This window comes from Salvelinus fontinalis, chromosome 20 (genome assembly GCF_029448725.1).
Source record: "Salvelinus fontinalis isolate EN_2023a chromosome 20, ASM2944872v1, whole genome shotgun sequence".
NCBI classification, from domain to species: Eukaryota; Metazoa; Chordata; class Actinopteri; order Salmoniformes; family Salmonidae; genus Salvelinus; species Salvelinus fontinalis.
Window position 1 is genome coordinate 6859979 of NC_074684.1, and position 27265 is coordinate 6887243.

The 27265-nt window shown below is 42.2% G+C and overlaps 1 protein-coding gene across 1 annotated transcript in view; it reads left to right on the forward strand.

The window, feature by feature from the left end:
• Positions 1-1580: 1580 nt before the first annotated feature.
• The window catches only part of LOC129817206 (bromo adjacent homology domain-containing 1 protein-like), a 73724-nt gene continuing 48039 nt past the window's right edge, over positions 1581-27265 (forward strand). Inside the window, exon 1 of the mRNA XM_055872221.1 lies at positions 1581-2269. The gene's annotated coding sequence lies outside the window, so the exon portion shown is untranslated. The remainder of the gene's footprint in view (positions 2270-27265) is intronic.

Here is a 27265-nt window from a genome sequence, read left to right on the forward strand (position 1 = left end):
GAGAGCCTGCTAGGAAGTTACTCCAACTTCATCAAGACTCCGCAGTGTGGCGGACTATGCGGTTGATAGCCGCACGTTGGCTGCCGAGAGTGCCTGGAACCCGGAATCCCTGTTCGACACATTCCTTCATGGATTATCGGAGGAGGTTAAGGACGAGCTCGCAGCCCGGGAGCTGCCTATGGATCTCGATTCGCTCATCGCCTTGATCATCCGGATCGATGGGCGGCTACGGGTACCGTAGGAGGGAGAGGAGGTCTGATTCTTGTCCCAATCGCTCGCACAAGGATCCCCCTTGCTTCCGAGGAACTCCGGAAGTCCCCGGCGTCTTACGCCCCAGGGAGGATTCAAGCTTACCCGAGTTCCCCCGATAGTCTCCGAGGTCTGCCGACTTCGCCTTTTTCGGAGCTGATGCAACTCGGCAGAGCTAGGCTGTCTCCAGCCACACGCTTATGCAGACTTAACACCCAGAGTTGTCTGTATTGCGGAACTGCCGGTCATTATGTGTTACCTGTCCTTCAAAGAGACCAGGCTCATCAGTAGGTACGAATACTCTGGTGGGCCATACGGATAATTTTTCTTCTCCCCTTACTCGCACCCCTCTCCAACTCAAGGTCATGAGTTGTCAACTCGAGCACAATTAATCTGTGCATCAGTCTGATCAATTGTAGCCTACTGATAACAACCACAGCTGCAGGTAGTCTAGAGAAGCCTATGCGCTCTGATCCCCTCTGGCCAGAGGAAATGAGGCGGTAACGTCATGTTTTTATAGCCTAAGCTATGTATTTATAGCCTAAAATAGGCCTATTTATTTGTGTTAAGAGAATGTGATTAAATTTGGTTTATATTCAAACTTCGGGTGGCTAGGTTACCAAGACTCAATCCAAAATGATTGACTGGAATGAATCAATCAACACAATAGTGATGACATACTGTGTAAGTAACTTTTTAATTAGAGAGGTAATGATGCAACCCCGCATAAAGCAAGCTCAGCCCCGTTAGTTCAGTTTTAAAAAATCTGGTCCCATCATAGCTCATAGAAAACTGTTTACAGCTGATTTACTACTGTCTGGTAAACTGTGTTTATTACTAGGGCCCAGAGTTTTACCTGGTTAAGTTAGCCTACCAGATCAGGAAAACTTGGAGCCCCAGGGCAACACCTCTGAAATCACCACAGAATTTGTTACAAAAAAAGAAACCTATCCTATAAGTATGGTCTACTATCTCATATTTTTAGTTAGTATCTCGAAATTTGAACGTGCTTATCTCGAAATTTCGACTTACTATCTAAAACTGTAGAATCTCGAAATTTCGACTTACTATCTAAAACTGTAGATACTATCTCGACATTTTTAGATAGTAGGCTATCAACATAAAAAGAATAGTTGCGTGAATGGGCTTCCAAAATCATGGATATATGTTTATAACTCAAGCTAGGCCATGCCTATGCTATAAAAAGTAGCACGCAGAGGACCCATAATTGCCCTTGCCCATTATTGCTGTTGAACAGTTGCCTGGCCAAGCGCTGGTGCCCCTTTAAAAGGCTCTCCATGTTGCCCTCACATGTGATCGGACATACAGAGGCTCCTGGATGATGCTGTTATGTAAAACACACCACACTGCAAAAATAAGGTGTTTTATTTAACATGCCGCAGAAAATACTTCAGCGTATTTTTTTTTAAATCTCCTGCTTTGAAGACCGTTCGGCTGAGGATTGTTACACTTTTCACTGCCAGTGCAATATAATAGGCTAACAACACTTCGGCTCCGAGCAGTCTTGTTTGTGACTGGTGCACAACTGAAAACTGCCTTGCACTGCCATAACGGATAAAGCGACGTGTTTCTCTACACTTCAGCCCCCCTCAATCAGCGGTATCAACTCGTGTGTGGAAATAGATCCGTGTATGAGTTGATGTAACGCTGGTAAACAGTTACAAGGAGTATGCTACCTTTCGGAGAATAGGAGGGTGGTTGGAGTGGTTTGGTTCTTTCGTCATTTTGGGGGGGGGGAGTGTAGGAAGGCTAGAGGAAGCCAAATGTAATAATTCGACAACATTGACTTTCGCGGAAGGCTGAGTGAGACAAGCACTTGAAGTCAAGAACAAGAAGCCAGCAACCCCAGCGTCGGACTAACGTTGGAAGCTAGTTCGTCGTGTTTAGCGACATATCTACCTCTAACAACAAGGTGTCCTGGTCAGGATTATACTGTAGATAGCATACCTATATATTGTGAACTTGCCTAGGGAGGAGAGTGTCACAGAGACCCACACGGGTGAGTAGCTTGCGTTGCTATCTCTTTTGAGTTGTTTTGGGGAGTACGTTAGCTAGCTAATGCCAGTAAACTAGCTCATACGATTTAGTTGTTCTTCCATTGATGGCGTTTGCAGTGTTTTTGTTTCGAGTCGAGTGTATGGGCATTCACGAGGCAAATGGCCATGGAAATAGGAAGATGTGTTGGGGAGTGGTAGCTACTTGGCTGTGCAGCCAGACAGCGTGCGCGATGTACACTGCCTGGCCATCCACGCCAGCTCGGCTACTGTAACTGCTACTCGTGGTAGCCAAGTGAAAATTCTCGCAATAACAGACTCGATGTTGTAGATATGATCCTAAAGCATGCATTCGTTTTGATGTATGGTGTAGTTGGCAATGCGTGGATGTTAGTCTTCTGAGACTACAATATTATCCATCGTGAAACGGTCATTATTGGCTTGCATGCTCAACAGAATACAATTAGACTAATTGGATAGGTAGACTGCTTAACTTTGTCCTTATGATCCCTTCTAACATGTGTTAAGCTTATTGAACCTATATCGGTATTTTATTTTGTCGCATGTTTCTCTGTCAGTATCATGTTAGTGTGCGCGCACTACACGGGTAGGCAGGAGAAACGAAAAAGTGCGCAGATCAGTTCGCTATTTTGCATAATCTAGCGTTGATATCACATCTGTTCTTACATTGAGTTCCACAGATGCTGATGAAGATGCTTAACTTTTCAAATGAGAACATTTCTTCTGCAGTTTGAATTGTGGGTGAACCAATGGTCATTCACTCACTGTGACACATGCAGCCAGGTGCATTGAATAGTCGATGTCACAATATCTGATGGCCAACGTTCCATTTACGGCATAGAGATGACATCATGCATTTCATTCCCACAGAGTTTGCGTTGTTACGTGCCTTCCAGGTTATTAACTAACTTGTGAGCGCCCATTCGTTGAAACGGTGGTTGCCTGCTAAGTGATGACATTCAAGCTAATGAACTGCCATATTATGCAGACAATCACAAGAATTGGCCAGCATATGTATCTATCATTGGTTAAATCAAAACTACGGCTCACCTATGACCTGAACATGTCACTCGACTACTGCAATAACGTGGCATCATTGTCATTTCAGTTGTTATGGGAGCTGACTACTGTTCGCCTACGTTGTAACAATATTGATTGTTGAGAATTGTTACATTTCCATCGGCTTCAAGGTTGAGAGCTCAGGTTGAAGGGGGATTTTGAGTGACTACTGAAGGGATATAAAAACATGTGGGTGTGAGACTGAGCAGCATGTCACACCATCACCTCCAATGCAATGAGTCCATGTCCACGGGTACTGTATAAGCTGTTGAGGCGATGCTGAAAACTGGTTTTGAACTTTTGAAGAATTCTGTAGATGCCCCCCCCCCCCCCCCACACACACACACACATTGTATCTCTCACTGGTGTAGGTTAAGTTTGTGGTGCAATTACAGCAAGCCCAGTCAGACCTGTATGGATGACAAGAGAATGGGAACTATGTCATTTAAAGGTGTCACTGTGGTAAAACTCCCCTGGAAACAACAACAGGGAAATGTACCTTGCCATTTAGGTAGGTGGGGAAGATGGTACAGCATGGATGTGTCATCAGGTAAATGGTCTGGGGAATTACCACTTTGTATTAGTCACTCTGCTTCTCTCCTTCCTGCTACGTCTTACCAGAGCTGGAAAAACAACTCGGATAGTTTGCCTTATTTCACCATTTGTAAGGATTTGGGTTTCCTTGTTTTGGTTTTCATTTTACTGAAGCAATGTTGGTCTATTTGCAGGTTTAGGCATCGGTTAAACAAATGAATGGCTACTCTGACACCCTGGTTTATTGCAGTTTAGACATTAATCTCTGGGTATATAAAAGTTATTCTTCAGTCACTAGCTGTAGTTGTCTTGTTAGCCTAATGAAAACTTTGGTTGTGTCAGAGGTTTTCATCACTTTCTAATGCAGTGGACTCCTGATAAATGTACCTGTGTTCATTTTGGCAACAAAAATTGTGACATTTGTCTAACACCTATTTTTCAGTGGCAATTGATGAGACTATAACTGACTAAATGGACCCATAAACTATAACTAACTGAAAATATGTTTAATTTCACTGTGAAAATCTGACTACTAAGTGGACTGGACAGTAGTTTTTGGAGAGATTGAGAGATTCTCAGTGATAAGCAGCGCAGTTCTGTTCAGCAGTTGGAAGGAATTGGCACAAACAGCCTAAATCACGAAGGCACCACCAGTCTTCTACACTGAACACAAATATAAAGGCAACTTGCAACAATTTCTAAGATTTTACTGAATTACAGTTCATATTAGGAAATCAGTCAATTTAAATAAATTCATTAGGCCCTAATCTATGGATTTCACATGACTGGAAATGCAGATATGCATCTGTTTGTCACAGATACCTTTAAACAAAAGTAGGGGCATCCTCGTGTAACATTACACATCTCCTTCCCATAGAGTTGATCAGGCTGTTGTTTGTGGAATGTTGTCCCACTCCTCTTCAATGGCAGTGTGAAGTTACTGGATATTGGCGGGAACTGGAACACACTGTTGTACACGTCGATCCAGAGTATCCCGAACGTTGCTCAATGGGTGTCCTGTCTGAGTATGCAGGTCATGGAAGAACTGGGACATTTGCAGCTTCCAGGAATTGTTTACAGATCCTTACGACATGGGACCGTGCATTATCATTCTGAAACATGTGATGGAGACGAATGAATGGCACGACAATGGGCCCCAGGATGGTGTCCTATCTCTGTGAATTCAAATTGCCATCGATAAAATGCAATTGTGTTCATTGTGCATAGCTTATGCCTGCCCATACCATGGGGCACTTTGTTCACAATGTTAACATCGGTAAACCATTCAGCCATACTGCCATCTGCCCAGTACAGTTCAAATTATTTGCTTTGATTAATCCGTGAAGAGGACACTGCTCCCAGTGGTGATCAAAAATTAGCATTTGCCTACTGAAGTCGGTTACGATGCCTAACTGCAGTCAGATCAAGACTCTGGTGAGGACAACAAGCACGCAGATGAGTTTCCCTGAGATGGTTTCTGACAATTTGTGCAGACATTCTTTGGTCGTGCGAACCCACAGTTTCATCAGCTGTCCGGGTGGCTGGTCTCAGACGATTTTGCAGTTGAAGAAGCCAGATGTGGAGGTCCCGGGGTAGCGTGGTTACACGTGGTCTGCGGTTGGGAGGCTGGTTGGACATACTGCCAAATTCTCTAAAATTATGTTGGAGGCTGCTTTTGGTAGGGAATATAACATTCTCTGGCAAAAGCTTCGGTGGACATTCCTGTAGTCAGCATGCCAATTGCACGCTCGCTCAACTTGAAACAACCGTGGCATTGTGTTGTGACACAACTGCACATTTTAGTGGCTTTTTACCCCTAACACAAGGTGCACCTGTGTAATGGTCATACTGTTTAATCGGCTTCTTGAAATGGCACACCTGCCCGGTAGATGTATTATTCTGGCAAAGGAGAAATGCTTAACATTTGACATTTCTGGGGTCTTTTTATTTCAGCACATGAAACATAGGACCAACACTTTACATGTCTATATTTTTGTTCAGTGTAGGTAACTAGGCAAAGGGTAGCTAAGAAACACAAGATGCTTTACAAAATTAAAAACAATGGCAGCATTGAGTTTAGTAGTCTAGCTATGTTTTTCTCTGCCTAGAGTAGAGAAAAGTAGTCTGTCTTTGAATTTGTAGTATCACTCAACCCTCCTACATTTCATAGCCAGGTTCTGTAGACAGGTTTTCTTCCTCAAAAAATGGCTTGATAGGCCCTACCATTCAAAATATATTTTTTATTTCTATCGTGCTTTGGTGGTCTGTATTTTACATTCATAAAGGATGTCGCGGGCTGTTTTAAAACTAGGCTACTTGCAGACCGGACTGGTAACATGACCAGTAACCTACAGTGCACTCAAAGTATTCAGACCCCTTCACTTTTTCCACATTTTGTTAGGTTACAGCCTTATTATAAAATTGATTTAAATAGTTTTTTTCCCCTCATCAATCTACACACAATACCCTATAATGACAAAGTAAAAACATGTTTAGATTTTTTTTGTGTGCAAATTTATTACAAATAAAAAAACAAATCACGTTTTAGTATTCTGAACCTCTGTAGTTTTGAAGCACCTTTGGCAGCGATTTACAGCCTCGAGTCTTCTTGGGTATGACGCTACAAGCTTGGCACACCTGTATTTGGGGAGTTTCTCCCATTCTTCTCTGCAGATCCTCTCAAGCTCTGCCAGGTTGGATGGGGAACGTCGCTGCACAGCTATTTTCAGGTCTCTCCAGAGATGTTCGATCGGGTTCAAGCTCTGCCTGGGCCACTCAAGGACATTGAGACTTGTCCCGAAGCCACTCCTGTGTTGTCTTAGCTGTGTGCTTAGGGTCGTTGTCCTGTTGGAAGTTGAACCTTCGCCCCAGTCTGAGGTCCTGAGCGCTGTAGGTTTTCCCTTGATCCCGACTAGTCTCCCAGTCCCTGCCGCTGTAAAACATCCCCACAGCATGATGCTGCCACCACCATGCTTCACTGTAGGAATGGTGCCAGGTTTCCTCCAGATGTGACACTTGGCATTCAGACCAAAGAGTTCAATCTTGGTTTCATCAGACCAGAGAATCTTGTTTCTCATGGTCTGAGAGTCTTTAGGTGCCTTTTGGCAAACTCCAACTGGCCTGTCAGATGCCTTTCACGGAGTGGCTTTTGTCTGGCCACTACCATAAAGGCCTGATTGGTGGAGTGCTGCAGAGATGGTTGTCCTTCTGGAAGGTTCTCCCATCTCCACATAGGAACTCTGGAGCTCTGTCAGAGTGACCATCGGGTTCTTGGTTACCTTCCTGACCAAGGCCCTTCTCCCCCGATTGCTCAGTTTGGCTGGGCGACCAGCTCTAGGAAGAGTCTTGGTGGTTCTAAACTTGTTCCATTTAAGAATGATGGAGGCCACTGTGTTCTTGGGGACCTTAAATGCTGCAGAAATGTTTTGATATCCTTCCCCAGATCTGTGCCTCGACACAATCCTGTCTTGGAGCTCTACGGAGAATTCCTTCGGCCTCATGGTGTGGTTTATGCTCTGACATGCACTGTTAGCTGTGGGACCTTGTATAGACAGGTGTGCCTTTCCAAATCATGTCCCATCAATTGAATTTACCACAGGTGGACTCCAATCAAGTTGTAGAAACATCTCAAGGATTGTCAATGCAAATGGGATGCACCTGACCACAAGATCGTCTCATAAGAAAGGGTCTGAAGACTTATGTAAATAAGTAACAAAAATATATATATATTTTATACATTTGCTAACATTTCTAAACCTGTTTTTGCTTTGTCATTATTACGCCAGCAGCATACCACCCTGCACCCCACTGCTGGCTTGATTCTGAAGCTAAGCAGGGTTGGTCCTGGTTGGTCCCTGGATGGGAGACCAGATGCTGCTAGAAGTGGTGTTGAAGGTTGTGTAGGAGCCACCCTTCCCTTTGGTCTAAAAAATATATCCCAATGCCCCAGGATAATGATTGACATTGCCTGGTGTAGGGTGCCGTCTTTTGGATGGGATGTTAAACGGGTCTCCTGACTCTGGTCACTAAAGATCCCATGGCACTTATCATAAGAGTAGGGGTGTCCTGGCTAAATTCCCAATCTGGCCCTCATACCATCATGGCCATTTAATCATCCCCAGTTTACAATTGGCTCATTCATCCCCCTGTAACTATTCCCCAGGTCGTTGCTGTAAATGAGAATGTTCTCAATCAACTTACCTGGTAAAATAAAAAATAAAAATTGTGTGTAGATCGCTGAGTATTTTTAATTTAATACATTTTAGAAAAAGGCTGTGATGTAACAAAATGTGGAAAAAGTCAAGGGGTCTGAATACTTTCTGAAAGCACTGTATCTGCAAACATTTGGTAGCACAGAAAGGAAAAGGGATAGGAGACAATTAGACTAAATTCCTCTTTCCACTACACATGCCAGCAGCATACCACCCTGCATCCCACTGCTGGCTTGTCTGACGCTAAGCAGGGTAGGTCCTTGGATGGTGCTGCTGGAAGTGGTGTTGGAGGGCAAGTAGGGGGAACTCTTCTCTCCTAATCTAAGGTGATCCCAATGCCCTAGGGCAGTGACGGGGACATTGCCTTGTGTAAGGTGCAGTCTTTCAGGTGGGACATTAAACGGCTGTCCTGACTCTGTGGTCATTTAAAAATCCTATGGCACTTATCGTAAGAGTAGGGGTGTTAACCCTGGTGTCCTGGCAAAATTTCCAACTTGGCCCCATTTTTCATTATGGCCACCTAATCCTCCTCCTAAATGGCATATCACTCTTCACCTCTCCACCTGGTGTGGTGAGCGTTCTGGCACAAAAATGGTTGCCGTGCATTACCCAGGTGGGTGCTACACATTGGTGGATATGGTGAGTTTCGCAATAGTATGTAAAGCGGCAGCGTAGGGGCGGCAGCGTAGCCTAGTGGTTAGAGCGTTGGACTAGTAACTGGAAGGTTGCAAGTTCAAATCCCCGAGCTGACAAGGTACAAATCTGTCGTTCTGCCCCTGAACAGGCAGTTAACCCACTGTTCCTAGGCCGTCATTGAAAATAAGAACTTGTTCTTAACTGACTTGCCTAGTTAAATAAAGGTTAAAAAAAAAAAAAAAAAAAAAGCGCTTTGAGGAGAAAAGTGCTTATATAAATTAATTCATTATTATATCTGACTGGGTAAATCACTTTATTTTTGAGTTAATGTTGACCCAGGGGTTCAGACTTGTGCATTTGGACCAGAACTCGGGCACTGGGACTCGGACTTCAGCCAAGGGACTTGTCGCTCGACTCGTGACTTGACCATTGGTGACGAGCACAGGGACTTGGGACTCAAATCACTAAACCTCAAGTCCTAATTGACTTCATCTCTTGACGAAACAGTCTTAGCCCGCCTTGTACTTTTGGACACCAATGTGGAGGTGATGGAGGTGCAACCTGTACTACTTTGCGGCACCATCTGGTGATTGCGAATTTGAAGGCAATGTACAGTGCCTTCAAGGTATTCACCCCTTTTACTTTCCCCCCACATTTTGTTCCAGCCTGAATTTAAAATGGATTACATTGAGATGTTTTGTCACTGGCCTTCACACAATACCCCATAATGTCAAAGTGGAATTATCTATTTTTTGAAATTGAAAAGAATGTATTAAACAGGAAAAGCCTTAAATGTCTTGACTCAAGTGTTCAACCCCTTTGTTATGGCATGCCAAAAATAAATTGAGATAAAATTGTGCTTAAGTTGCACGGACTCACTGTGTGGATTTCACCATGAGGTTGATTTTTAAAACGGTTAGTTTTAATGCATGTGATAACTGAGGATGGATCAACAACATTGTAGTTACTCCACAACACTAACCTAATTGACAGAGTGAAAAGAAGGAAGCCTGTACAGAATAGAAATATTCCAAAATATACTGCAAAAAATAAATGTGAATACAAAGTGTTATGTTTGAGGTAAATCCAATACAACACATTACTGAGTACCACTCTCCATATTTTCAAGCATAGTGGTGGCTCCATCATGCTATGGGTATGCTTGTAATTGTTAACGCTAGAACCGCTGGGCCGTAATGGACTCCCCTTAAAGCTTAATGAACAGTCATTCTGACTGCAACATTCTAACAGTGTAATTAATATATTTCATAAATGCTATTGCAAAAATAATCATTTAGTTGTGTTTGAAGGCCTTGGGTTACATTAGAATACGATTTTTATTTGATTTCAAAAAACAAAATAGCATTTTATTAATTTGTTACTACAGGCTGTATGTTAAAAAAAACAACAAAAAAACACTTGTTCAATCAATTTTGTTTGCGGAGTGTCTTTGTTATAGCTATGAAACAGAAAGCATATGTGTTGGAACATGGTAACAGCTTCTTTATATAAATATACCCCAACCCCCAATGGTCACGGTCAAAAGACACGCTGTCACATGATTACATTAGTAGCCTAAACATTAAAAGCACCAGGTGGCCTTGATAAATAGTGAACACAAATGCAATAAAGGCATTATAATGAATGTGTCGACATGACGGCAGTCAAAAGTAGTCTATTGTTAGCTCGTGCTTATTGTGTGCAATTTCACACAATGACATCAGTTGGATTTCATTTAGCGGTTATCCATTGTCCTAACAGTTAACACAATTTTTTTGGTTGTTGTAACTTTTACTTGCTTGAGGCACTTTGACATACCTTTTTGTTTGGTTGTAGCTGGTAATAGTTTCCGGTTTTCTCTTTTGTGTCTGTTGTCTTGTCATTCTTCAGCACCGTTGTACGGCTGTGCAGGTGCCTTATTTTGTGCAGAGGGAAGGAGCTCCCGTCTCACTTTGTTCACGGTACCGGCCAGACTTGTTTTCTTTGCAAGGAAATGGCATTGCCCGTGAAGTTAAGAAATTGTCCATGGTGACATTTCTCCCCTTGTCAAGGGAAGGTCTCAGACACTCGCTCACCTGCTCCCCGATGTGGATGTTTCCCCAGATATTGAAAGCCGTTCAGCATGTACAATTACGCACGCTCTCACAGTGTAGCCTTCTCCAAGTAGGCCAGAGGAGACTGATAAGACTGCTTTGATCCAGTGAGCTGATATAGGTATAATAACATTTAAAAAAATATATATATTTATAATGGACCAATCAATACAATGTCCCGCCTTGTTCTTCATTCCCAATTGGCGATTACATAATTATGCATAATTTGCACCTCCCACTTTCTCCCCATAATAGTTTACTTAACTTCATTTTATGTGTGAAATTTCGGAATATTTTAGGTTCAGTTTCGAGGCAATTATCGCATAGATTATCAGCTGGGCACTTTCAACTGTCATAAAGGAGCGGAGCAGTCGGGAGAAGGAGGACAATAAAATAAAAAGAGACCCTCCTAAAACTGGTTCTAACACCAGTTCTGTTTGATATTAAGATTCTAACACGGTGTGTTTATACAGACTTATTTAGGGAAAGTCAAGGATGGATGGGGGCATGACTTAATGTATGATCAGTCAAAATGACTGCTTACGCTGTTCTAGAGTTTAGGACTGGGAATTTTTCAGGATAATAAAACAAACAGAATGGAGCTAAGCACAGGCCAAATCCTAGAGGGAAAACCTGGTTTGGTCTGCTTTCCACCAGACACTGGGAGATAAAATCACCCTTCAGCAGGACTATAAAATAAAACACAAGGCCAAATCTACACTGGAGTTTCTTACCAAGAAGACAGGGAATGTTCCTGAGTGGCCGAGTTACAGTTTAAATGTACTTGAAAATCTACGGCAAGACCTGAAAATGGTTGTCTAGCAATGATCAACAGTCAATTTGACAGCGCTTAAAGAATAATGGGCAAATCAAATGTTGCACAATCCAGGTGTGCAAAGCTCTTCGACTTACCCAGCAAGACTCACACCTGTAATCGCTGCCAAAGGTTCTTCTACAATGTATTGACTCAGGGATGTGAATACTTATGTAAATTTAGATTGATGTATTTCATGTTTTCTTTCACTTTGTCATTATGGAGTATTGTGTGTAGGTGGGTGAGAAACAAATCTATTTAATCCAGTTTGAATGTAGGCTGTAACACAACAAAATGTGGAATAAGTCAAGGGGTATGAATACTTTCTGAAGGAACTGTATGCTTGTGCACATGGAAGTCAGTGATTTATGTTGAGTGTAGGTTTGCGGCAATACAAATATAATGTGACTAAAGTGAAAGGGCATTTCGTTTAATAAAATGGCCCACTTTTTGTCATTTTTGACTAACCAGACTACATCATCAAAAATGTGACGGACTTAATGATATTAACTACAAAAAGGTAAGACGTGTTTTAAATTCTGGTGCCGCTCTGCGCACACACAAGCTTGTTAGCTAGCTAGCTTCTCTGTTCCAACGTTAAGCCACCTCTCTGAAGTTCAGACGTTCAAAGTTCCTCCATAGAAGCTGCTCCTCTAGGTAGAATTCTGCGGGCCTAATTCAGATAATGCATGTCATCACAAGATGCCCAGCGCTTCAAGCCAAGCCTTCTCCTCTACTTTCTCTCGCTCACTCCCCAGTAGTGATGGGTCGTTCGATGAACGAGTCAGCTCTAAGAGCCGGCTCTTGTAGGTGAATGCTGGGAGCCGGCTCGCATATCAGAAGAGCCAAATCTATTTATAAAAAAATTAAGGTATGAATAATCAAAAGGTTTAAATTAATAATATTAACTAATTCAAAGAACGAAAAAAATCTAATCAAATAACATAGGCCTATATGCTCAAGCGCACACATTCGGTCTGACTGTCTGCTCAGACTAACAGCCTCACCTGTTGATCCTGTCAATCAGACACGCAGTGTCAACCAATGAACCAAAGATGCGTGAGGGAGGGCAGAACCATATCACTCAGTCACACACTTAGCAGCCGAGGAGAGAGGAAGGACAGCTGTGAAAATGAGTCAGAAGCACAGTGGCATTTGGATGCATTTTAGTAATGTAGACAATGTTAGAGCACAGTGTAGAATTTGCCAAAACAAAATCTCATATAAAGCCGGTTCTACGCACAACCTACACCAGCATATGCGAACTGTGCACCCAACTGTGAAGCTAGCTGTAGCGGAGCTTCGAGAAACTAGCGGGCCTGCTAGTGATAGTGGTGGAGCCAGCACCTCCACACGTGGAGATGTATCCACTCAGTCAAGTAGGCCTACTCCACGACCCACAGCAACGCAGTCTTCTATGAACCAGTTTATGCCAAAGTCTATTTCTTTAGCAAAACAAGGCCAAATTGGTATTGAAAATGATTGCCACTGATTTCCAGCCATTTTCGATCGTGGAGGACCGAGGTTTTAGAAAATATAGCAATAGTCTAAATCCAATGTACACAATTCCAAGCAGGAAAGCCCTTTCAAAATCACTTATTCCACAGCTGTACGAGAGCACACAGGCTTCAGTGCGGGAAAGAGTCCAAAAAGCTACTGCAATTTGCCTTACCACTGACTGCTGGACATCAAGGGTAACCACTTCTTACATGTCGGTTACATGTCACTTCATTGAAGATTTTTCGATGTCTAGCTGTCTTCTGGACTGCTTTGAGTTCAGCGACAGACACAGCTCAGAGAACTTGGCAGAGGAACTTTTGAGTGGCCAGAGGATGGCAAGTATATGGGAAAAGTGGTATGTTGTGTTAGCGACAATGCAGCTAACATAACCAAAGCCATGAAAATGTTAAAATGGACCCATCATCCATGTCTTGCCCACACAATCCACCTGATAGTAAGAGATGCTCTGAAGGTGATGAAGCCCACTGTGGGCAAAGTGAAAGCAGCTGAGGAATACTTCCACAGGAGCACAGTAGGTGCTGAAAAACTAAAGTCTACACAACGCCAGATGGGGATGCCTGAGCTGAGGCCTAAACAAGACTGCACTACAATGTGGAATTCAACATTTTATATATTGAAGCGGTTTCTTGAGTAAAAGGATGTCATCATCTCTACCCTGGCCATTGTCAATGCACCTGTTGATGCTCTGACCCAAGAGGAATGGGAGGTGGTGGAGGAGGTGTGCAGAGTCCTGGAACCCTTTGAGCAGGTCACTGTGGAGATCAGTGGAGAGAGGTACAGTAAGCAGTTATTACTACATTATTTAATCCCGTATTATATATGTATATGAGCAGAAGATGAGAATGTAGTATCAGTAGGCAAAACAGGAACCTGAACTAATAAGTTACTGTTCTCTCTTTTCAGCTACAGTTGAAGTCAGAAGTTTACATACACCTTAGCCAAATACATTTAAACTCAGTTTTTCTTAATTCCTGACATTTAATCCTAATAAAAATTCCATGTCTTAGGTCAGTTAAGATCACCACTTTATTTTAAGAATGTGAAATGTCAGAATAATAGTAGAGAGAATGGTTTATTTCAGCTTTTATTTATTTCATCACATTCCCAGTGGGTCAGAAGTTTACATACACTCAATTAGTATTTGGTAGCATTGCCTTTAAATTGTTTAACTTGGGTCAAATGTTTCGGGAAGCCTTCCACAAGCTTCCCACAATAAGTTGGGTGAATTTTGTTCCATTCCTCCTGACAGACCTGGTGTAACTGAGTCAGGTTTGCAGGCCTCCTTGCTCTCACACGCTTTTTCAGTTCTGCCCACACGTTTTTTATGGGATTGAGGTCAGGGCTTTGTGGTGGCCACTTCAATACCTTGAATTTGGTGTCCTTTTTGCCATTTTGCCACAACTTTGGAAGTATGCTTGGGTCATTGTCCATTTGGAAGACCCATTTGTGGCCAAGCTTTAACTTCCTGGCTGATGTCTTGGGATGTTGCTTGAATATATCCACATAATTTTCCATCCTCATGATGCCATCTATATTGTGAAGTGTACCAGTCCCTCCTGCAGGCAAAGCACCCCCACAACATGATGCTGCCACCCCCGTGCTTCACAGTTGGGATGGTGTTCTTCGACTTGCAAGCCTCCCCCTTTTCCTCCAAACATAATGATGGTCATTATGGCCAAACAATTCTATTTTTGTTTCATCAGACCAGAGGACATTTCTCCAAAAAGTACGATCTTTGTCCCCATGTGCAGTTGCAAGCTGTAGTCTGGCTTTTTTATGGTGGTTTTGGAGCAGTGGCTTCTTCCTTGCTGAGCGGCCTTTCAGGTTATGTCGATATAGGACTTGTTTTACTGTGGATATAGATACTTTTGTACCTGTTTCCTCCAGCATCTTCACAAGGTCCTTTGCTGTTGCTCTGGGATTGCTTTGCACTTTTCGCACCAAAGTACGCTCATCTTTAGGAGACAAACCGACTTGCCAAAACTATAGTTTGTTAACAAGAAATTTGTGGAGTGGTTGAAAAACAAGTTTTAATGACTCCAACCTAAGTGTATGTAAACTTCTGACTTCAACTGTATGTGACAGCCTCAAAAATGATTCTCCTGTGTAAGGGTCTGCAGTGAATCACAGCCAGCCGCCAGAGAGAAGCAAATGTAACCACAGGACATGTGACAGAGCTGATGGACACCCTATGTTCATCAATGGACAGAAAGTTCCACAGAATGGAATATAATCGCGTGCTATCAGAAACCGCCTGCACTTGACCCCAGGTTTAAGAAGTTAGCCTTCAGTGATGCCAGAGCGATTGATGAGCCTCTTCAAAGAATAACCTCCGCAGCAGGGAGGGACAGCCCCAGCAGTCAGCTGGCTCAGGCAACAGGAAGAAGAGGGATCAGATGGAGCAGAAGCACCAGCACCAGCAGTAGTGCCACAAACGTCTGCTGTTTGGATGCTGTTTGACGAGAGAGCAACCGGGGATGCAGCACGAAGGAATCTCTCAGCAGATGCCATAATGGAGGTCCGATCCTATTTGGAGGAGCCCCTCTAAAGATCTGCAGATCCTCTGAGCTGGTGGAAGGACAAGGCCTCTGTCTACCCACGGCTTACTAAAGTCGTGACAGGGAGACTCTGCATAGTGGCCACATCCGTTCCCTCTGAGAGGGTCTTCTCGAAAACGGGACAAGTAATTACTGAGAGAAGAAACCACATCAGCCCCTCAAGTGAGGCAGCTTGTATTTCTGAATGCAAATCTCTCATAAAAGCAAAATATAGTTGGTCATAAATGCTGGTTATAACATGGCAATAAAGAAGAGGGAGAAAAGAGGGACCAGTTTAATGTTTTAAGTGGGATGCTGCAGTTTTGCACATTATTTATTTTTCTTTGATATGGTGCAATATTCTATTATGTTGTTCAGATTGTATTTGTTTTGAAAGGTTACATTTATATGCCCTTTGTTTATATACATTAAAAAGTTATACATTAAATGCGAATGTTTAATAGCATTCTTTTTCATAACAAACCAATGCATTTTTAAATACATTGTCGTTAAGGTAGAGCATGATTTCATGTAATTTAATTAGAATTGTTTTAACACCAGTCATAGTCAAACTATCGCAAACGGTTTGATTTGAAAAAAAAAAAAAAAATGTTTTTAAAGGGCCCTTCGGGAGCCAAAAGAGCCGTCTCTTTTTGGTGAGCTGAGCCGAACAAGCCGGCTCACTGAAAGAACCAGAATGCCCATCACTACTCCCCAGCTGCAAAAATGTTGCATTTCGCACCCTACACTTGTCTTTCCATCATGCACGTAAACAACTCATTAAGCTATAGCTTTCCCGCTCAGTAACAAGGTTCTCTATCCGCACTACATGATTGGTGAAGTAATTTAATGTGAAGCTAAATGTTTAAAAAAAAAAAGGGACAGAAAGGAATGATATATAAAACAACTTTTTGGAGGTTCGAGCTTGTTCAGAACTTTATTTTGCTGGTCGGGAACAGTGGAAGGGAAGAAAAAAAGAGTGGTTCAGAACGAAACGATTGGAAAATAATTTAGGTTTTAACCCCTGGCACTCAATGTTTTTGCGTAAACACGTTCTAAATTCAAGTCTGCTGCTGACGAAGCTCATGAGCTGGGCCTCTGAACTGGAGCCGACTTCAAATCAAAATGTAATTTCTCACATGCTTGGAAAAACAATAGCTGTAGACTAAAAGTGAAATGCTTTTTTACGGATCCTTTTCCAACAATGCAGAGTTAAGTAAAAAAAAAAAAATGGAATAGAAATGGTGACACGAGGAATATATACACAGTGAATTATTTCACGATAATGAGTAAAAGTAGCATGGCTATATACAGGGAGTACCATTACTGAGTCGATGTGCAAGGGTACGAGGTAATTGAGTTAGCTATGTACATATATGTAGGGATAATGTGACTAGGCAACAGGATAGATAATAGAAAGTAGCAGCAGTGTGTGTGTGGCAGCAGTATGCATATATGAGCGTGCTGTGTGGGCGTATGTAGTTTGTATTTTGGGATGTCAGTGTGGGTGGAGTCCAGTTTGGGCATAGAGTCCGTGCAATAAAGGATCAGTGCAGCCATTTGATTAGCTATTTAGCAGTCTTGTGGCTTGTGGCTTGGGGGTAGAAGCTGTCCAGGCTCCTGTTGGTTCCAGACTTGGTGCGCTGGTACCGCTTGCCATGCAGTAGCAGAGAGAACAGTCTGGCTTGGGTGACTGGAGTGTTTGACAAAGTTTTGATCCTTCCTCTGACACCGCCTGGTGTAGAGGTCCTGGATGGCAGGAAGCTCAGCCTGTGATGTACTGGGTCATACTCACCAGCAATGTTCCCTCAAATATTTTGGGGCACTGAGCAAATGTTAGGTCTTGTGAGCGGAAACTTGAACGTTGTGATAATTTAGTGCAACTTCCGGCACACGTTTACAGTGAACACTGAGGCTGTTCCCTTACAGTTTTAGACCCTAGACTTTAATCTATTTTGAGCACAATATTGGCCTACCAACAAAACCAATGGAGCAAATCCTATAACATTTTCACATGGAAATAGCTTCTGATTCATGTGACATAGCCTATATGTGCTGATCAATGCAGGTCTACATGGCATGAGACTTCTAAAAGTTTTTACATTATGAAGGGCTTGAAATTAATGAATGAATCATTTTTTTTTACTTAGTCTGTAACACCATGGGCCAAATAGTGTATTCATATCCCTTGACTTATTCCACATTTTGTTGTTACAGCCTGAATTCAAAATGGATCCATTTTTTTCTCACTCATCTACATTCACCCCATAATGACAATGTGAAAACATGTTTTGGCAAATTTGAATTGAAAATGAATTACAGATAGGTTATTTACATGACTATTCACACCCCTGAGTCAATCCTTTTGTAGAAGCACCTTTTGGCAGTGATTATAGCTGTGAGTCTTTTTATTTTTTATTTTTATTTATTTTACCGTTATTTTACCAGGTAAGTTGACTGAGAACACGTTCTCATTTGCAGCAACGACCTGGGAATAGTTACAGGGGAGAGGAGGGGGATGAATGAGCCAATTGTAAACTGGGGACTATTAGGTGACCATGATGGTTTGAGGGCCAGATTGGGAATTTAGCCAGGACATCGGGGTTAACACCCCTACTCTTACGATAAGTGCCATGGGATCTTTAATGACCTCAGAGAGTCAGGACACCCATTTAACGTCCCATCCGAAAGACGAAAATTCTTCAAGCTCTGTCAAGTTGGTGGTTGTTTTGCCATAGATTTTAAAGTAGATCAAAACTGTAACTCTGTCACTCAGGAACATTCTATGTCTTCTTGGTAAGCAACTCCAGTGTATATTTGGCCTTGTGTTTTAGGTTATTGTCCTGTTGAAAGGTGAATTTGTTTCCCAGTGTCTGGTGGACTTAACCAGGTTTTCCTCTAGGATTTTGCCTGTGCTTAGCTCCATTCTGTTTCTTTTTTTATCCTGAAAAATTCCCCAGTCCTTAATGATTACAAGCATACCCATAACATGATGCAGCCACCCCTATGCTTGGAAATATGGATGGTGGTACTCCATAATGTGCTGTATTGGATTTGCCCTAAACATAATACTTTGTATTCGGGACAAGATTTTAATTGCTTTGCTGCATTTTTTACAGTATGACTTTAGTGCCTTGTTGCAAACAGGATGCCTGTTTTGGAATATTTGTTTTGTGTACAGGCTTTCTTTTCACACTGTCATTTAGGTTATTGTGGAGTAACTACAATGTTTGTTGATCCATTCTCAGTTTTCTCCAGTAACTGTTTTAGTCATCATAGGCCTCATTGTGAAATCCCTGAGCGGTTTCCATTCTCTCCAGCAACTGAGTTAGGATGGATTTGTATGGATTGTACCTTTTGTAGTGACTGGGTGTACTGATACACCACCTAAAGTGTAACTAATAACTTCACCATGCTCAAAGGGATATTCAATGTCTGCTTTTAATTTTTTTAAATTACCCATCTACCAATAGGTGCCCTTCTTTGCAAGGCATCTCCCTGGTCTTTGTGGTTGAATCTGTGTTTGAAATTCTGCTTGACTGAGGGACCTTAGGGACCTTACAGACAATTGTATGTGTGGGGTACCGAAATTAGGTAGTCATTCAAAAATCATGTTAAACACTATTATTGCACACAGAGTGAGTCCATGCAACTTACGTGACTTAAGATTTGTTTTAGTCCAGAATTTATTTAGGCTTGCCATAAGAAAGTTTGAATAATTATTGACTCAATACATTTCAGATTTGTACAAAATTCTAAAAAACACAATTCCACTTTGACATTATGCGTGTGTGTGTAGGCCAGTGACCAGAATCTAAATGTAATACATTTCAAATTCAGGCTGTAACACAACAACATTTGGAAAAAGTTGAGGGGTGTGAATACTTTCTGAAGGCACTGTAGGTGAAAGTGGAATTGTGTATGATGCAAGAAACCACTTAAAAAAAAAAAAAAAAAAGTTATTTATTACCATACAGAGAATTAGGCCATGTAGGCTACTCCTCTACCTAATGGTTTATTTGCATATTCAAGCCTGTCTCAAAATGCAACACTGCCTGTTTAAGACATAAACTTTTGACCTGACACGCTTTAAAAAAACGCCTTGAAATGTAGCCTTCACGTTTTGTGCTCTTGTAGGAAGCAGTAACTCCTCATTGCTGACCTATACTTACAGTGCATTCTAAAAAGTATTCAGACCGCTTGACTTTTTCCACATTTTGTTATGTTACAGCCTTATACTAAAATGTATTAAATTGTTTTCCTCCCTCATTGATACACACTACCCCATAAGGACAAAGCAAAAACAGGTTTTAATATTTCTTCAAATGTGTTAAAAATACAAAACTTAAATCACATTTACTTAGGTATTCAGACCCTTTACTCAGTACTTTGTTGAAGCAGCTTTGGCAGCGATACAGCCTCGAGTCTTCTTGGGTATGACGCTACAAGCTTGGCACACCTGTATTTGGGGAGTTTCTCCCATTCTTCTCTGCAGATCCTTTCAAGCTCTGTCAGGTTGGATGGGGAGCGTCGCTGCACAGCTATTTTGAGGTCTGTTCAGAGATGTTCAAGTCCGGGCTCTGCCCGGGCCACTCAAGGACATTTGAGACGTGTCCCGAAGCCACTCCTGCGTTGTCTTGGCTGTGTGCTTAGGGTCGTTGTCCTGTTGGAAGTTGAACCTTCGCCCCAGTCTGAGGTCCTGAGCGCTCTGGAGCAGGTTTTCATCAAGGATCTCTCTGTACTTTGCTCTGTTCATTTTTCCCTCGATCCTGACTTGTCTCTCAGTCCCTGTAGCTGAAAAACATCCCCACAGCATGATGATGCCAACACCAAGCTTCACTGTAGGGAAGGTATTGGCCAGGTGATGAGCGGTGCCAGGTTTCCTCCAGACGTGACACTTGGCATTCAGACCAAAGAGTTTCATCAGACCAGAGACTCTTGTTTCTCATGGTCTGAGAGTCCTTTAAGTGCCTTTTGGCAAACACTAAGCGGGCTGTCGTGCCTTTTACTGAGGAGTGGCTTCTGTCTGGCCTCTCTTCCATAAAGGCCTGATTGGTGGAGTGCTGCAGAGATGACTGTCCTGGAAGGTTCTCCCATCTCCACAGAGTAGTTATTGATCACCTCCCTGACCAAAGCACTTGTCCCCAGATTTCTCAGTTTGGCCAGCTCTAGGAAGGGTCTTGGTGGTTCCAAACTACTTACATTTGAAGTCGGAAGTTTACATACACTTTAGCCAAATACATTTAAACTCAGTTTTTCACAATTCCTGACATGTAATCCTAGTAAGAATTCCCGGTCATAGCTCAGTTAGGATCACCACTTTATTTTAAGAATGTGAAATGTCAGAATAATAGTAGAGAGAGTGATTTATTTCAGCTTTTATTTCTTTCATCACATTCCCAGTGGGTCAGAAGTTTACATACACTCAGTTAGTATTTGGTAGCATTGCCTTTAAATTGTTTAGCTTGTGTCAAACGTTTTGGGTAGCCTTCCACAATAAGTTGGGTGAATTTTTGCCCATTCCTCCTGACAGAGCTGGTGTAACTGAGTCAGGTTTCTAGGCCTCCTTGCTCACACATGTTTTTTCAGTTCTGCCCACACATTTTCTATAGGATTGAGGTCAGGGATTTGTGATGGCCACTTCAATACCTTGACTTTGTTGTCTTTAGGCCATTTTGCCACAACTTTGGAAGTATGCTTTGGGTCATTGTCAATTTGTTAGACCCATTTGCGACCAAGCTTTAACTTCCTGACTAATGTCTTGAGATGTTGCTTGAATATATCCACATAATTGTCCTTCCTCATGATGCCATCTACAGTCGTGGCCAAAAGTTTTGAGAATGACACAAATATTAATTTCCACACATTTGCTGCTTCAGTGTCTTTAGATATTTTTGTCAGATGTTACTATGGAATACTGAAGTATAATTACAAGCATTTCATTAATGTCAAAGGCTTTTATTGACAATTACATAAGGTTGATGCAAAGAGTCAATATTTGCATTGTTGACCCTTCTTTTTCAAGACCTCTGCAATCCACCCTGGCATGCTGTCAATTAACTTCTGGGCCACATCCTGACTGATGGCAGGCCATTCTTGCATAATTAATGCTTGGAGTTTGTCAGAATTTGTGGGTTTTTGTTTGTCCACCCGCCTCCTGAGGATTGACCAAGTTCTCAATGGGATTAAGGTCTGGGGAGTTTCCTGGCCATGGACCCAAAATATAGATGTTTTGTTCCCCGAGCCACTTAGCTATCACTTTTGCTGCCATTCCTGAGCAAGCTCTGTACTGGTGGTGCCCCGATCCCGCAGCTGAATCAACTTTAGGAGACATTCCTGGTGCTTGCTGGACTTTCTTGGGCGCCCTGAAGCCTTCTTCACAACAATTGAACCGCTCTCCTTGAAGTTCTTGATGATCTGATAAATGGTTGATTTAGCAATCTTACTGGCAGCAATATCCTGTGAAGCCCTTTTTGTGCAAAGCAATGATGACGGCACGTGTTTCCTTGCAGCTAACCATGATTGACAGAGGAAGAACAATGATTCCAAGCACCACCCTCCTTTTGAAGCTTCCAGTCTGTTATTCGAACTCAATCAGCATGAATATCTCCAGCCTTGTCCTCGTCAACACTCACACCTGTGTAAACAAGAGAATCACTGACATGATGTTAGCTGGTCCTTTTGTAGCAGGGCTGAAATGCAGTGGAAATGTTTTTGGGGGATTCAGTTCATTTTTAATGGCAAAGAGGGACTTGGCAATTAATTGCAATTCATCTGATCACTCTTCATATCATTCTGGAGTATATGCAAATTGCCATCATACAAACTGAGGCTGCAGACTTTGTGAAAATTAATATTTGAGTAATTCTCAACTTTTGGCAACGACTGTATATTGTGAAGTGCACCAGTCCTTCCTGCAGCAAAGCACCCCCACAACATGATGCAGCCACCCCTGTGCTTCACGGTTGGGATGGTGTTCTTTGGCTTGCAAGCCTCCCTCTTTTTCCTCCAAACATAACGATGATCATTATGGCCAAACAGTTCTATTTTTGTTTCATCAGACCAGAGGACATTTCTCCAAAAAGTACAATCTTTGTCCCCATGTGCAGTTGCAAACCATATTCTGGCTTTTTATGGCGGTTTTGGAGCAGTGGTTTCTTCCTTGCTGAGCAGCCTTTCAGGTTATGTCGCTATAGGACTCGTTTTACTGTGAATATAGATGCTTTTGTACTTGTTTCCTCCAGCATCTTCACAAGGTCCTTTGCTGTTGTTCTGGGATTGATTTGCACTTTTCGCACCAAAGTACGTTTATCTCTAGGAGACAGAACGCGGCTCCTTCCTGAGCGGTATGACGGCTGTGTGGTCCCATGGTGTTAAAACTTGCGTACTATTGTTTGTACAGATGAACGTGATATCTTCAGGCGTTTGGAAATTGCTCCCAGGGATGAACCAGACTTGTGGAGGTCTACCATTTTTTTCTGAGGTCTTGGCTGATTTCTTTTGATTTTCCAATGATGTCAATTGACTGAAATTATGTCAATTAGCCTATCAGATGCTTCTAAAGCCATGCCATCATTTTCTGGAATTTTCTGAACATCTGACCCACTGGAATTGTGGTACAGTGAAATAATCTGTCTGTAAACAATTGTTGGAAAAATGAGTTGTGTCATGCACATTAGGTGTCCTAATCGACTTGCCAAAACTATAGTTTATTAACAAGAAATTTGTGTGGAGTGTATGTAAACTTCAGCTGTACATTTTAAAAGTTGTGGTTGCCATTGTGTTCTTTGGGACCTTTTTGTTACCTTTCCCCAGATCTGTGCCTCGACACATCCTGTCTCGGGGCTTTACGGACAAGTCCTTCGACCTCATGGCTTGGTTTTTGCTCTGACATGCACTGTCAACTGTGGGACCTTATATAGACAGGTGGGTACCTTTCCAAATCATGTCCCATCAATTGGTTTTACCACAGGTGGACTCCAATCAAGTTGTAGAAACATCTCAAGGATGATCAATGGAAACAGGATGCACCTGAGCTCAATTTTGAGTCTCATAGCAAAGGGTCTGAATAGTTATTTAAATAAGGTATTTCTGTTTTTCATTTTTTTATTCAATTTGAATACATTTGCAAAAATGTGTTAATATGTTTTGTTTTGTCATTATGGGGTGGTGTGTAGATTGAGGAAAACCAATTAATTTAATATTTTTTTGAATATTGCTGTAATGTAACAATGTGTAAAAAGGGAAGGGGTCTGAATACTTTCCGAATGCACTGTATACATAACATGCACTTTTGTATGTATATGTGGACACCCCTTCAAATGAGTGGATTCAGCTATTTCAGCCATACCCGTTGCTGACAGGTGTGTAAAATCGAGCATAGTCATGCAATCTCCATAAACACACATTTGGTGGTGGAATGATCTTACTGAACAGCTCAGTTACTTTCAACGTGGCACCGTCATAGGATACCACCTTTCCAACAAGTCAATTCATAAAACCTCTGCCCTGCTGGAGCTGCCTCAGTCAACTAGTCCTGTTAATGTGAAGTGGAAACATCTAATGGCAACAACGGCCCCATCGTGAAGTGGTAGGCCACACAAACTTACGGAACGGGACCACCGATTGCTGAAGCGCGTAGTTGTTTGTTGGGAGATGCATGAAATGGGTTTCCACGGCCGATCAGCCCCACAACCCTAAGGTAACCATGCGCGATACCAAACGTCGACTGGAGTGGTGAAAAGGTCACCGTCATTGGACTCTGGGGCAGTGGAAATGCATACCCTGCAGGGATGAATCACGCTTCACTATCTGGCAGTCTGATGGACAAATTTGGGCTTGGCTGATGCCAGGAGAATGCTACCTGCCCCAATGCATAGTGCCAACTGTAAAGTTTGGTGGATGAGGAATAATGGTCTGGGGCTGTTTTTCATGGTTCGGGCTAGACCCCTTAGTTCCAGTGAAGGGAAATCGGAACACTACAACATAAGACATTCTAGAAGATTATTTGCTTCCAACTTTGTGGCAACAGTTTGGGGAAGGCCTTTTCAGCATGACAATGCCCCCGTGCATCAAAAATGGAGAGCTATACAGAAATCGTTTGTCGAGATCGGTGTGGAAGAACTTGACTGGCCTGCACAGAGCCCTGACTTTAACCCGATTGAACACCTTTGGGGTGAATTGGAACGCCGACTGTGAGCTAGGCCTAATCACCCAACATCAATACCCGACCCCACTAATGCTCTTGTAGCTGAATGGAAGCAAGTTCCCGCAGCAATGTTCCAACTTCTAGTGGAAAGCCTTCCCAGAAGAGTGGTTGCTGTTATACCAATGCCAAATGAATGCCCATGATTTTGGAATGAGATGTTTGACGAGCAGGTGTCCACATACTTTTGGTCATGCAGTGTGTATATATTAGTGTTGCACGGTATACTGGCACCACAGTAATATCACGGTAAACGTCATGATGCTTATGATGCCAATATTTTACAATACTGTAATACCGTTTCATATGATACTACCAACTTTTTCAGTCCTACCAATCTAAAGAACCTGTTGGCGCCTGTTATAACAATTGTGTTTTATATATTCAGTTACATTTACCCCACAGTCACTAGTCTCTTGTACTGTATGCACAGGTCTAATAATATCCACTTCACTTTGATGCACATATCACGAGTGGCAGCTGTAATCAGCCAGAAGTATTTTTCTTGTCTTTATTGAATACATAATTTAAACATTCAGTGCAGGTTGGAAAAAGTATGTGAGCCCCTAGGCCACAGGTGTCAAACTCATTCCACGGAGGGCCGAGTGTCTGCGGGTTTTCGCTCCTCCCTTGTACTTGATTGATGAATTAACATCACTAATTAGTTAGGAACTCCCCACACCTGGTTGTCTAGGGCTTTATTGAAAGGAAAAACCAAAAACCTGCAGACACTAGGCCCTCCGTGGAATGAGTTTGACACCCCTGCCCTAGGCTAATGACTTCTCCAAAAGCTAATTGGAGGCAGGAGTTACATAACCTGGAGTCCAATCAATTAGACAAGATTTGAGATGTTGGTTAGAGCTGTTCTACCCTATAAAAAACACTCACAAAATTTGAGTTTGGTATTCACAAGAAGCACACCAACATCAAAACCTCATCCCAACTGTAAAGTATGGTGGAGGGAGCATCATGGTTTGGGGCTGCTTTGCTGCCTCAGGGCCTGGACAGAAGAAGAATGACTTCAACAGAAGAAAATACACCTTCTGGAGTGGCCCAGTCAGAGTCCTGACCTAAACCCGATTGAGATGCTGTGGCATAACCTTGAGTGGTTCACACCAGACTTCCCAAGAATATTGCTGAACTGAAACAGTTTTGTAAAGAGAAATTGTCTGATCCGCAACTACAGAAAACGTTTGGTTGAGGTTATTGCTGCCAAGGGAGGGTCAACCAGTTCTAAATCCAAGGGTTCACATACTTTTACAACCTGTACTGTGAATGTTTACATGGTGTGTTCAATAAAGACATGAAAACTCCCTAATTGTTTGTGTGTTATTAGTTTAAGGAGACTGTTTGTCTATTGTTGTGACTTAGATGAAGATCAAATCAAATTTTATGACCAATTTATGCAGAAATCCAGGTAATTCCAAAAGGTTCAAATACTTTTTCTTGCCACCGTATGTATGTTAGGGCTGACCCCAATTAGTCGACTGGTCAATTTGTTTGGTCATTAGGCTGTTGGTCGACTCTGTGTGTTATATATATATATATATATATATATATATATATATATATATATATATATATATACACACACACACACACACACACAGTTGAAGTCGGAAGTTTACATACACTTAGGTTTGAGTCATTAAAACTCGTCATTCAACCACTCCACAAATTTCTTGTTAACAAACTATAGTTTTGGCAAGTCAATTAGGACATCTACTTTGTGCATGACACAAGTCAACAATTGTTTACAGACAGATTATTTCACTCTATCATAATTCCAGTGGGTCAGAAGTTTACAAAACACTAAGTTGACTGTGCCTTTAAACAGCTTGGAGAATTCCAGAAAATTATGTCATGGCTTTAGAAGCTTCTGTTAGGCTAATTGACATCATGAATCAATTGGAGGTGTACCTGTGGATGCATTTCTAGGCCTACTTTTAAACGCAGTGCCTCTTTCCTTGACATCATGGGAAAATCTAAAGAAATCAGCCAAGACCACAGAAAAGAAATTGTGGCCCTCCACAAGTCTTGTTCATCCTTGGGAGCAATTTCCAAATGCCTGAATGTATCATCTGTACAAACAATAGTATGCAAGTATAAACACCATGAGACCACATAGCCGTCATACTGCTCAGGAAGGAGACGTTTTCTGTCTACTAGAGATGGACGTACTTTGGTGCAAAAAGTGCAAATCAATCCCAGAACAATAGCAAAGGACCTTGTGAAGATGCTGGAGGAAACAAGTACAAAAGTATCTATATCCACACAAAAACGAGTCCTATATCGACATAACCTGAAAGGCCGCTCAGCAAGGAAGAAGCCACTGTTCCAAATCTGCCATAAAAAAGCCAGACTATGGTT